Here is an 11,643-nt window from a genome sequence, read left to right as displayed (position 1 = left end):
TTCTGCTTTATAACAAAGTGAATCAGTTATACATATGTTCCCATATCTCCTCCCTCTTGCGTCTCCCTCCCTCCCACCCTCCCTATCCCACCCATCCAGGTGGTCACAAAGCACCGAGCTGATCTCCCTGTGCTATGCAGCTGCTTCCCACTAGCTAGCTATTTTACGTTTGGTAATGTATATATGTCCATGGCACTCTGACCCTTCAGGGTCACAGCTGACCCTTCCCCCTCCCCATATCCTCAAGTCCATTCTCTAGTAGGTCTGTGTCTTTATTCCTGTCTTACCCCTAGGTTCTTCATGACATTTTTTTTCTTAAATTCCATATATATGTGTTAGCATACGGTATTTGTCTTTCTCCTTCTGACTTACTTCACTCTGTATGACAGACTCTAGGTCTATCCACCTCATTACAAATAGCTCAATTTCGTTTCTTTTTATGGCTGAGTAATATTCCATTGTATATATATGCCACATCTTCTTTATCCATTCATCCGATGATGGACACTTAGGTTGTTTCCATCTCCGGCCTATTGTAAATAGAGCTGCAATGAACATTTTGATACATGACTCTTTTTGAATTATGGTTTTCTCAGGGTATATGCCCGGTAGTGGGATTGCTGGGTCATATGGTAGTTCTATTTGTAGTTTTTTAAGGAACCTCCGTACTGTTCTCCATAGTGGCTGTACCAATTCACATTCCCACCAGCAGTGCAAGAGTGTTCCCTTTTCTCCACACCCTCTCCAGCATTTATTGTTTCCAGATTTTTTGATGATGACCATTCTGACCAGTGTGAGGTGATATCTCATTGTAGTTTTGATTTGCATTTCTCTAATGATTAATGATGTTGAGCATTCTTTCATGTGTTTGTTGGCAATCTGTATATCTTCTTTGGAGAAATGTCTATTTAGGTCTTCTGCCCTTTTTTGGATTGGGTTGTTTGTTTTTTTGTTATTTAGCTACATGAGCTGCTTGTAAACTTTGGAGATTAAACCTTTGTCAGTTGCTTCATTTGCAAATATTTTCTCCCATTCTGAGGATTGTCTTTTGGTCTTGTTTATGGTTTCCTTTGCTGTGCAAAAGCTTTGAAGTTTCATTAGGTCTCATTTGTTTATTTTTGTTTTTATTTCCATTTCTCTAGGAGGTGGGTCAAAAAGGATCTTGCTGTGATTTATGTCATAGAGTGTTCTGCCTCTGTTTTCCTCTAAGAATCTGAGAGTTTCTGGCCTTACATTTAGGTCTTTAAATCATTTGGAGCTTATTTTTGTGTATGGTGTTAGGGATTGTTCTAATCTCATGCTTTTAAATGTACCTGTCCAGTTTTCCCAGCACCACTTATTGAAGAGGCTGTCCTTTCTCCACTGTACATTCCTGCCTCCTTTATCAAAGATAAGGTGACCATATGTGCATGGGTTTATCTCTGGGCTTTCTATCCTGTTCCACTGATCTATCTTTCTGTTTTTGTGCCAGTACCATACTGTCTTGATTACTGTAGCTTTGGAGTATAGCCTGAAGTCAGGGAGCCTGATTCCTCCAGCTCCGTTTTTTGTTCTCAAGATTGCTTTGGCTATTCGGGGTCTTTTGTGTTTACATACAAATTGTGAAATTTTTTGTTCTAGTTCTGTGAAAAATGCCAGTGGTAGTTTGATAGGGATTGCATTGAATCTGTACATTGCTTTGGGTAGTAGAGTCATTTTCACAATGTTGATTCTTCCAATCCAAGAACATGGTATATCTCTCCATCTATTTGTATCATCTTTAATTTCTTTCATCAGCGTCTTATAATTTTCTGCCTACAGGTCTTTTGTCTCCTTAGGTAGGTTTATTCCCAGATATTTTATTCTTTTTGTTGCAATAAATGGGAGTGTTTTCTTGATTTCACTTTCAGATTTTTCATCATTAGTGTATAGGAATGCCAGAGACTTCTGTGCATTAATTTTGTATCCTGCTACTTGGCGTGTTTCTCCTGCTACTTTACCAAATTCATTGATTAGCTCTAGTAGTTTTCTGATAGCATCTTTAGGATTCTCTATGTATAGTATCATGTCATCTGCAAACAGTGACAGCTTTACTTCTTCCTGTCCGATTTGGATTCCTTTTATTTCCTTTTCTTCTCTGATTGCTGTGGCTAAAACTTCCAAAACTATTTTGAATAAGAGTGGTGAGAGTGGGCAACCTTGTCTTTTTCCTGATCTTAGTGGAAATGCTTTCAGTTTTTCACCATTGAGGATGATGTTTGCTGTGGGTTTGTCATATATGGCCTTTATTATGTTGAGGAAAGTTCCCTCTGTGCCTACTTTCTGCAGGGTTTTTGTCATAAATGGGTGTTGAATTTTGTCGGAAGCTTTTTCTGCATCTATTGAGATACTCATATGGTTTTTCTCCTTCAATTTTGTTAATATGGTGTATCACATTGATTGATTTGCATATATTGAAGAATCCTTGCATTCCTGTGATAAACCCCACTTGATCATGGTGTGTGATCCTTTTAATGTGCTGTTAGATTCTGTTTGCTAGTATTTTGTTGAGGATTTTTGCATCTATGTTCATCAGTGATATTGGCCTGTAGTTTTCTTTCTTTGTGACATCCTTGTCTGGTTTTGGTATCAAGGTGATGGTGGCCTCATAGAATGAGTTTGGGAGTGTTCCTCCCTCTGCTATATTTTGGAAGAGTTTGAGAAGGATAGGTGTTAGCTCTTCTCTTAAATGTTTGATAGAATTCGCCTGTGAAGCCATCTGGTCCTGGGCTTTTGTTTGTTGGAAGATTTTTAATCACAGTTTCAATTTCAGTGCTTGTGATTGGTCTGTTCATATTTTCTATTTCTTCCTGATTCAGTCTTGGCAGGTTGTGCACTTCTAAGAATTTGTCCATTTCTTCCAGGTTGTCCATTTTATTGGCACAGAGTTGCTTGTAGTAATCTCTCATCATCTTTTGGATTTCTACAGTGTCAGTTGTTACTTCTCCTTTTTCATTTCTAATTCTATTGATTTGACTCTTCTCCCTTTTCTTCTTGATGAGTCTGGCTAATGGTTTATCAATTTTGTTTATCTTCTCAAAGAACCAGCTTTTAGTTTTATTGATCTTTGCTATCATTTCCTTTATTTCTTTTTCATTTATTTCTGATCTGATCTTTATGATTTCTTTCCTTCTGCTAACTTTGGGGGTTTTTGTGTTCTTCTTTCTCTAATTGCTTTAGGTGCAAGGTTAGGTTGTTTATTCGAGATGTTTCCTGTTTCTTAAGGTAGGATTGTATTGCTACAAACTTCCCTCTTAGAACTGCTTTTGCTGCATCCCATAGGTTTTGGGTCGTCGTGTCTCCATAGTCATTTGTTGCTAGATATTTTTTTATTTCCTCTTTGATTTCTTCAGTGATCACTTCGTTATTAAGTAGTGTATTGTTTAGCCTCCATGTATTTTTTACAGATCTTTTCCTGTAATTGATATCTAGTCTCATAGCGTTGTGGTCGGAAAAGATACTTGATACAATTTCAATTTTCTTAAATTTACCAAGGCTTGATTTGTGACCCAAGATATGATCTATTCTGGAGAATATTTCATGAGCACTTGAGAAAAATGTGTATTCTGTTGTTTTTGGATGGAATGTCCTATAAATATCAATTAAGTCCATCTTGTTTAATGTATCATTTAAAGCTTGTGTTTCCTTATTTATTTCCATTTTGGATGATCTGTCCATTGGTGAAAGTGGGGTGTTAAAGTCCCCTACTATGAATGTGTTACTGTCAATTTCCCCTTTTATGGCTGTTAGTATTTGCCTTATGTATTGAGGTGCTCCTACATTGGGTGCATAAGTATTTACAATTGTTATATCTTTTTCTTGGATTGATCCCTTGATCATTATGTAGTGTCGTTCTTTGTCTCTTCTAATAATCTTTATTTTAAAGTCTATTTTGTCTGTTATGAGAATTGCTACTCCAGCTTTCTTTTGGTTTCCATTTGCATGGAATATCTTTTTCCATCCCCTTACTTTCAGTCTGTATGTGTCTCTAGATCTGAAGTGGGTCTCTTGTAGACAGCATATATATGGGTCTTATTTTTGTATCCATTCAGCCAGTCTGTGTCTTTTGGTGGGAGCATTTAATCCATTTACATTTAAGGTAATTATCGATATGTATTTTCCTATTCCCATTTTCTTAATTGTTTTGGGTTTGTTATTGTAGGTCTTTTCCTTCTCTTGTGTTTCTTGCCTAGAGAAGTTCCTTTAGCATTTGTTGTAAAGCTGGTTTGGTGGTGCTGAACTCTCTCAGCTTTTGCTTGCCTGTAAAGGTTTTAATTTCTCCATCGAATCTGAATGAGATCCTTGCTGGGTAGAGTAATCTTGGTTGTAGGTTTTCCTCCTTCATCACTTTAAATATGTCCTGCCAGTCCCTTCTGGCTTGCAGAGTTTCTGCTGAAAGATCAGCTCTTAACCTTATGGGGATTCCCTTGTGTGTTATTTGTTGTTTTTCCCTTGCTGCTTTTAATATGTTTTCTTTGTATTTAATTTTTGACAGTTTGATTAATATGTATCTTGGCGTGTTTCTCCTTGGATTTATCCTGTATGGGATTCTCTGTTCTTCCTGGACTTGATTAACTATTTCATTTCCCATATTAGGGAAGTTTTCAACTATAATCTCTTCAAATATTTTCTCAGTCCCTTTCTTTTTCTCTTCTTCTTCTGGAACCCCTATAATTTGAATGTTGGTGCATTTAATGTTGTCCCAGAAGTCTCTGAGACTGTCCTCAATTCTTTTCATTCTTTTTTCTTTATTCTGCTCTGCAGTAGTTATTTCCAATATTTTATCTTCCAGGTCACTTATCCGTTCTTCAGCCTCAGTTATTCTGCTATTGATCCCATCTAGAGTATTTTTAATTTCATTTATTGTGTTGTTCATCATTGCTTGTTTCATCTTTATTTCTTCTAGGTCCCTGTTAAGTGTTTCTTGCATTTTGTCTATTCTATTTCCAAGATTTTGGATCATCTTTACTATCATTATTCTGAATTCTTTTTCAGGTACACTGCCTATTTCCTCTTCATTTGTTAGGTCTGATGGGTTTTTGTCTTGCTCCTTCATCTGCTGTGTGTTCTTCTGTCTTCTCATTTTGCTTATCTTACTGTGTTTGGGGTCTCCTGTTTGCACGCTGCAGGTTCGTAGTTCCCATTGTTTTGGTGTCTGTCCCCAGTGGCTACAGTTGGTTCAGTGGGTTGTGTAGGCTTCCTGGTGGAGGGGACTACTGCCTGTGTTCTGGTGGATGAGGCTGGATCTTGTCTTTCTGGTGGGCAGGTCCATGTCTGGTGGTGTGTTTTGGGGTGTCTGTGGACTTATTATGATTTTAGGCAGCCTCTCTGCTAATGGGTGGGGTTGTCTTCCTGTCTTGCTAGTTGTTTGGCATAGGGTGTCCAGCACTGTAGCTTGCTGGTCGTTGAGTGAAGCTAGGTGCTGGTGTTGACATGGAGATCTCTGGGAGATTTTCGCCATTTGATATTATGTGGAGCTGGGGGGTCTCTTGAGGACCAGTGTCCTGAGGTTGGCTCTCCCACCTCAGAGGCATAGCACTGACTCCTGGCTGCAGCACCAAGAGCCTTTCATCCACATGGCTCAGAATAAAAGGGATAAAAAGTAGAAAGAAAGGAAGAAAGAAGGAAAGAAAGAAAGAAAGGAAGAAAGAAAGAAAGAAAGAAGGAAAAAGTTATTAAAATAAAAAATAATTATTAAGAAAAAAAATTTTTTTAAAGTAAAAACAAAAGTAAAGTAAAAACAAAAATACGGACAGATACGGACAGAACCCTAGGACAAATGGTGAAAGCAAAGCTGTGCAGACAAAATGTCACAGAGAAGCATACACAGACACACTCTCAAAAAGAGGAAATGGGGAAAAAATAATAAATCTTGCTCTCAAAGTCTGCCTCCTCTATTTAGGATGAATCGTTGTCTATTCATGTATTCCACAGATGCAGGGTACATCAAGTTGATTGTGGAGATTTAATCCGCTGCTTCTGAGGCTGCTGGGAGAGATTTCCCTTTCTCTTCTCTGTTCCCACAGCTCCCAGGGCTCAGCTTTGGATTTGGCCCCGCCTCTGCGTGTAGGTCACGGGAGGGCGTCTGTTCTTCGCTCAGACAGGATGGGGTTAAAGGAGCAGCTGCTTCAGGGACTCTGGCTCACTCAGGCCGGGGTGGGGGGTGGGGGAGGGAGGGGCATGGAGTGCGGGGCGGGCCTGCGGCGGCGGCAGAGGCGGACATGACGTTGCACCAGCCTGAGGCGCGCCGTGCGTTCTCCCGGGGAAGTTGTCCCTGGATCCCGGGACCCTGGCAGTGGCGGGCTGCAGAGGCTCCCCGGAAGGGAGGTGTGGATAGTGACCTGTGCTCGCACACAGGCTTCTTGGCGGCGGCGGCAGCAGCCTTAGCGTCTCATGCCGTCTCTGGGGTCCTAGCTTTTAGCCGCGACTCGCGCCGGTCTCTGGAGCTCCTTTAAGCAGCGCTCTTAATCCCCTCTCCTTGCGCACCAGGAAACAAAGAGTGAAGAAAAGTCTCTTGCCTCTTCGGCAGCTCCAGACTTTTCCCCCGGACTCCCTCCCAGCTAGCCGTGGTGCACTAACCCCTTCAGGCTGTGTTCACGCCGCCAACCCCAGTCCTCTCCCTGTGATCTGACGGAAGCCAGAGCCTCAACTCCCAGCCCCGCCCGCCCCGGCGGGTGAGCAGACAGGCCTCTCGGGCTGGTGAGTGTCGGTCGGCACCGGTCCTCTGTGCGGGAATCTCGCCACTTTGCCCTCCGCACCCCTGTGGCTGTGCTCTCCTCCGTGGCTCCGAAGCTTTCCCCCTCCGCCACCCACAGTCTCCGCCCACGAAGGGGCTTCTAGTGTGTGGAATCCTTTCCTCCTTCACAGCTCCCTCACACTGGTGCAGGTCCCGTTCCTATTCTTTTGTCTCTGTTTTTCCTTTTTTCTTTTGCCCTACCCAGGTACGTGGGGGAGTTTCTTGCCTTTTGGGAAGTCTGAGGTCTTCTGCCAGCGTTCAGGAGGCGTTCTGTAGGAGTTCTTCCATGTGTAGATGTATTTCTGATGTATCTGTGGGGAGGAAGGTGATCTCCGTGTCTTACTCTTCCGCTATCTTCCTCCGACTTCAAGCCTCCTTTCTTTTACAACATGAATTCAAAAGAATCTATAGTGTGCGTTGGTGGTATAGTGGTGAGCATAGCTGCCTTCCAAAATAATCTATCATGCAAGTCTAGAATTTCCGCAAACTTTAAATGGAAAACTATATGTTTAAACACAAACACACTTCATTACATTTTTAGCCATAAAAGAATAGACACATACTATATATAAATGTTAGTCCATAATCATCTATATAAGGTCAAATCAATGAATACATTTATCTATAATATTCAGATAATAGACACATTAACACAGAATTGTGAGAAGGGTGTATAATTCTTAGATTTCAAATAATGCAAAAATTCATAATTTAAAGGAGTGAATAATGACCTTGGAGTTGTGAAGACTGGATTTTGGTGAATACTTCTGCCACTGGTATGGTCTGATATTTATTTGTGGCATACTATATCAGGAATATGGTGATGAACAAGGCTAACATCATTTCTGTCCTGAGGGAACTTATAATCAGGGTCAGTGACTTGAGCAAATCACTTTTCCGTCCTGAGTTCTTCTGACTTTAAAACAACATTCATTTTATTACACAAATATCTTCCAGATATTTATTAGAGATTGTCCGAGAGTTATAAGAGGTAAAAAATAAATTTTACATAGCTCCTAATTTCAAGGAGCTTATATTTTATGCCTAAATAACTATGAAGATAGAGTGTATGAAGCCCCACAGAAAGATCTGGCTAAGATGCCATGGGAAGGAAAAATGCAAAGGATTTCCAGATAGTGAAATCAAGGCTTCCTTGAATAAAAAACTTTTGAATTGAGTCTTAGGAGATGTAAAAGATTTGTAAGTGTTGCTGATGAAGGGAAAACGGGAATTCTAAGCAGAGAGCATAGAAGAAGACTTGAGGAGGGCCTCCCCACAGGCAAATATATAACATGGTCCTGTATGGCTGAGTGTAGTGTGGGTGTGAATGCTTTGTGTGTTCTCTCCTCCTTTCTCTTAGTGGCCCGGTCTGGTGAAATCCTCATTTATGAAGAGACTCAGTCCACATCTTGCCTCACTGATAAGTACTGTGTCTGGCTTTTTAATCCTCTCCATTGTATAGATGGGTTCTGGCTAAACAGATGTTGAATTGAATTGAGCTGGCATCATGAGAAATTGTGATTGCAAGAATGGATTGGAACCAGATATCGAGGATCTTGAATGCCACATTTAGAAACTTAAAACCACTGAATGTGTCTATTATTTTCCCCTGAATATAATCATAATAGTTAATAATTTTTGTTCTGGGCACTGTTTTAAGGACTGTGTCGATTTTATTTTAGTCTTCATAATAACCTGGTGACATAGGCAATACTATTATTCTCATGTTAGAGAAAATGAGGCCTAGTGTTTCAGGGACTGGCCCAGAATCCGAGTGGGTCAGTGGTGGAGGCAGAATTTGAACCCTGGTAACTTGACTCCAGAATTAATGCTCTTAACTACTATGCAGAACTTTGCTTGAGAAAAAGGAATTTTGCAGAAATATCCAAGGTGAATCAGAAGGAAGAGGCCTGATCAAGGATCTAAATTTGGAGGCAACTGCAACAGGAAAAGGAAAGCCAAAATGATTATGGTGATTGGAGGTAAAAAGGAAAAAGAAGGGATATGTTTGTTGTTCATTCAGAATTAAAAGAGTTGGTAAATTATTCCACGTGGGAAGGAGAGAAGTGAAAGACTGTGAGAGTTTGAACCCACATTTCTGGGAGGAGGGCAGTCTTATTCACAAAAAAATGGAAAACCAGGAAAGAAGCAAGTTCAGTAGGGAAGATGATAATTCTGTGATCATGATACAATTTATTTATTATTTATAAATTACTCAAGTCTGAGTGTGACATCCTTTCTTTATTTCTATTCCTTAGGGGAAAGGCACTATTTATAAAACAATAGTTTATTATGTGCCATTGTTGTCATTTGTATTCTGGTTTTGCAGATATATTTTTTTTCAAAATGAAATCGACTTATTTTGGAAAATAAACAGCATATTTAGAAGTTGATTTTGTTAGAGGTTTAAAATGAAAGCTAGAATTTTCACAAAAATATACTTTAGAAGGGAACAGACCATCATATCAAAAATAAGTATTTTCACCTTTGGTTCCTCAATGAATAACCAAAAAACCCCAGTATTTTATTTGAGAAAATCAGTGTTCTTATATATTTTTAATCTTGAAAAAATTATTCAACCTCGATAAATCTGTTTCCTCACCTGTAAAATGGGAACAATATTGAGAGTAATCTCGTAGAGATGTTGTGAGTATTCAGTGAGATATCATATGTGAAATCTTTGCACAGCGTTATCATCTAGTAAGACCCCATAAAAATTTTAGCTACCATTGTTATATTATTACTGTCAGTTCTTATATTCACTGAATTTCCTCACTGGAAAAAGATGAGCATATCTAATATTCGTTGAGCAGTAACATATAACTGTTGTTTTAGAACCATAATTATAACTCTTAAACTATTCTTTCTTAGACCTGTAACTGTTAACATTTGCTTTAATTTATTGTTTGAAAGGGAGAGAAATAGGAACTGATTTGTACACTTTTATAGTCAGAGCTCATACTTCACACTATCCATTCAGCACTCTGGGTTTGATGTAAAAACAGTAAGGGAAGAGAGAATAAGGTAACACTGACAAAGAAGAGTGAAATATATTCTAAAACAGCGGGTCTTCGCCATGCTCAGATGCTGAAACACATGGAACTATAGTGTTATCATCTGAAACAACCAAGTGGAATTTTTTCATGATGTACACTTTTGATGTGTTTAATTCCATCTTAAAATCTGGGAATAATTTTACTACATTAAAACATTACTGTGCAAATTAAAAACACTATAAAATCACAGCTCTGTGAACAGAAGTCTGCAAAAAATAAAAGTGCTTGAATTAAGTAATCATGCGTGATCTTTTGAGTTCTTCCAGTAACAGGTTTTGCCACTCATTTTATTATCTTTTAATGATCAAGATGTTTAACAAAAATAGAATTCAGAAAAATTAACTCACAATTTATTAATAAAATAAGATGAACTGAAGTCAATATGATCAATCAATTTCTCTTTTCTTCCCATTCAGAATGGGAATACTGACATTGTTTTTTGTTTGTTTTTGTAGCTGGAGAACACAGTTCTGCTTGTCAACTACCAGTGTTCCATGTGAGCATAGTTCTGAATCACAACCTAGAAGTGAGAACGGAAAGAAGCCCTACTTAAGGGTAAGTCGGGCTTCTGTGGCTTTAATTGCAACACTTTAAAAAAAGATATAGAGGTGATATTTTCCTGTGGGTATAATAAGAATCAATGGTGAGATGTAGCTGCCAAGAAAACTAATTGGACAGACTACAGTAACAGCAAAATCGTCGCTAGAGCAAAAGAAATGGCATTTCTTCCTGTTCTGTAATCGAGAGGCAACATCCAGATTATTACATTCAGTTCAGAATATAGAATTTTAACTTGGGTAGAAATAAACAAGTGTACTTTCAGGATTTTGCCACCAGAGCCATGAACTACAAGCGCACCAATAGGTGCCTCATTTCTACACCCTGTTAACCGAGACTCCCCCAACCCCAGAAAACCACCCTTGACCCAGGCCTCCAGCAGGAAAGGGGAGAATCAGGAGAATAGGGCAGGAAACATGAACTCAATAAAATGTAAACATATTATTTAGTAGCCGGAGATGCTACTGAACATGAGCAGACCTATCATCTGTACCTGCAGTGCTCAATATTGTAGCTGCCAGCTATTGGTTATAGGTGGTCATGAGCTCTTAAAATGGATAGTCTGAATAGATAGGAGCTGTGCATGTGAAATACACACTAAATTTTAAAGTTTTATGTAAAAAAAATGCAAAATATTGCACTTATACTTTTTATATTGATTGATTTTATATATTTTATATATTGATTGATTAAGCCGATATCATGTTTGGGGTATTTTGACTTAAATAAAATATATTATTAAATTTAATTTTACCCATTTCTGTTTATAGTTTTTAATGTGGCTACTAAAAAATTTTAAATATGTTTATGCTTTACATTATGTTTCTATTGGGCAACGTTTTTCTAGACTGGATCAAATTTTCTTTTTCTGTAAAGAGCTAGATGTTAAAACTATTTTACACTTGTGTCTGTCACAATTATTCAACTCTACATGGTACGCTAACAGCAATAGGCAGTATGTCACCAAATGAATGTGTCTGTATCCCAATAAAGCTTTATTTATGGATATTAAATTGTAAATGCCATACATTTTCATGTACTTTGAAATATTACTTTTTCTTTCTTTCAAACAATTTTAAAATGCAAAAGCTATTCGTTGGCCTTTAGAAACAGGCTGCTCATGGGCCATAGTTTGCCAACCCCTGTTCTAGACCTTACTCTGCACTTATTAACTTTGGCCCTTACTAAAATGACTTAGTCTATATCCTTATTTAAAAATTGTAACGTATACAGCTTAATTATAGAGTCCCCCCTCCCCCACCAAGCTGTTGAGTT

At 38.6% G+C, this 11,643-nt stretch overlaps 1 long non-coding RNA gene across 1 annotated transcript in view; it reads left to right on the top strand.

Annotated features, from left to right (window-relative positions):
- The first annotated feature begins 5,421 nt into the window (after positions 1–5,421).
- The window catches only part of LOC309964695, a 312,889-nt gene continuing 306,667 nt past the window's right edge, over positions 5,422–11,643 (top strand). The window contains exon 1 of the long non-coding RNA XR_014326360.1: positions 5,422–5,620. This is a non-coding gene — a long non-coding RNA (uncharacterized lncRNA). The remainder of the gene's footprint in view (positions 5,621–11,643) is intronic.

This window comes from Leucopleurus acutus (assembly GCF_964270905.1).
Source record: "Leucopleurus acutus genome assembly, chromosome: 8".
NCBI lineage: Eukaryota > Metazoa > Chordata > Mammalia > Artiodactyla > Delphinidae > Leucopleurus > Leucopleurus acutus.
Note: the sequence above shows the minus strand (reverse complement) of the source record. Positions and strands in the feature narration are given on the sequence as shown.